We start from the raw sequence: 1510 nt of genomic DNA, 5'->3' as shown, positions 1-1510 counted from the left end.
TTCTAAATAAAATCACAGTCAATTTTCAGTACCCCTTGCTGCTGCTGTCTGATTTGTTTGCTCGGATTAAGGGGGCTAGTTGGTTCACCAAGATAGATCTTCGTGGTGCGTATAATCTTGTGCGTATTAAACAGGGCGATGAATGGAAAACAGCATTTAATACGCCCGAGGGCCATTTTGAGTACCTGGTTATGCCATTCGGGCTTTCCAATGCTCCATCAGTATTTCAGTCCTTTATGCATGACATCTTCCGAGATAAATTCCTGATTGTATACTTGGATGATATTTTGGTCTTCTCGGATGATTGGGAGTCTGACGTGAAGCAGGTTAGAATGGTGTTCCAGGTCCTGCATGCAAATTCTTTGTTTCTGAAGGGGTCAAAGTGTCTCTTTGGTGTTCAGAAGGTTTCATTTTTGGGTTTCATTTTTTCCCCTTCTACTATCGAGATGGACCCTGTTAAAGTTCAGGCCATTTATGATTGGACTCAGCCGACATCTCTGAAGAGTCTGCAAAAGTTCCTGGGCTTTGCTAATTTTTATCGTCGCTTCATCAATAATTTTTCTAGTATTGCTAAACCGTTGACTGATTTAACCAAGAAGGGTGCTGATGTGGTCAATTGGTCTTCTGCTGCTGTAGAAGCTTTTCACAAGTTGAAGCGTCGTTTTTCTTCTGCCCCTGTGTTGTGCCAGCCAGATGTTTCGCTCCCGTTCCAGGTCGAGGTTGATGCTTCTGAGATTGGAGCAGGGGCTGTTTTGTCGCAAAGAAGTTCTGATGGCTCGGTGATGAAACCATGTGCCTTCTTTTCCAGGAAGTTTTCGCCTGCTGAGCGTAATTAGGATGTTGGCAATCGAGAGTTGTTGGCCATGAAGTGGGCATTCGAGGAGTGGCGTCATTGGCTTGAAGGAGCTAAGCATCGCGTGGTGGTCTTGACTGATCACAAGAACTTGACTTATCTCGAGTCTGCCAAACGGTTGAATCCTAGACAGGCTCGTTGGTCGCTGTTTTTCTCCCGTTTTGACTTTGTGGTTTCGTACCTTCCGGGCTCTAAGAATGTGAAGGCGGATGCCCTGTCTAGGAGTTTTGTGCCCAACTCTCCGGGTTTGCCTGAGCCGGCGGGTATTCTCAAAGAGGGGGTAATTTTGTCTGCCATCTCCCCTGATTTGCGGCGGGTGTTGCAAAAATTTCAGGCAAATAGACCTGACCGTTGCCCAGCGGAGAAACCGTTTGTCCCTGATAAATGGACGAGTAGAGTTATCTCTGAGGTTCATTGTTCGGTGTTGGCTGGTCATCCTGGAATCTTTGGTACCAGAGATTTGGTGGCTAGATCCTTTTGGTGGCCGTCTCTGTCGCGGGATGTGCGTTCGTTTGTGCAGTCCTGTGGGATTTGTGCTCGGGCTAAGCCCTGCTGTTCTCGTGCCAGTGGGTTGCTTTTGCCCTTGCCAGTCCCGAAGAGGCCCTGGACACGTATCTCTATGGATTTTATTTCGGATCTCCCCGTCTCTCAAAAGAT

This window comes from Ranitomeya imitator, chromosome 5 (assembly GCF_032444005.1).
Source record: "Ranitomeya imitator isolate aRanImi1 chromosome 5, aRanImi1.pri, whole genome shotgun sequence".
In the NCBI taxonomy this organism is placed as follows: Eukaryota; Metazoa; Chordata; class Amphibia; order Anura; family Dendrobatidae; genus Ranitomeya; species Ranitomeya imitator.
Note: the sequence above shows the minus strand (reverse complement) of the source record.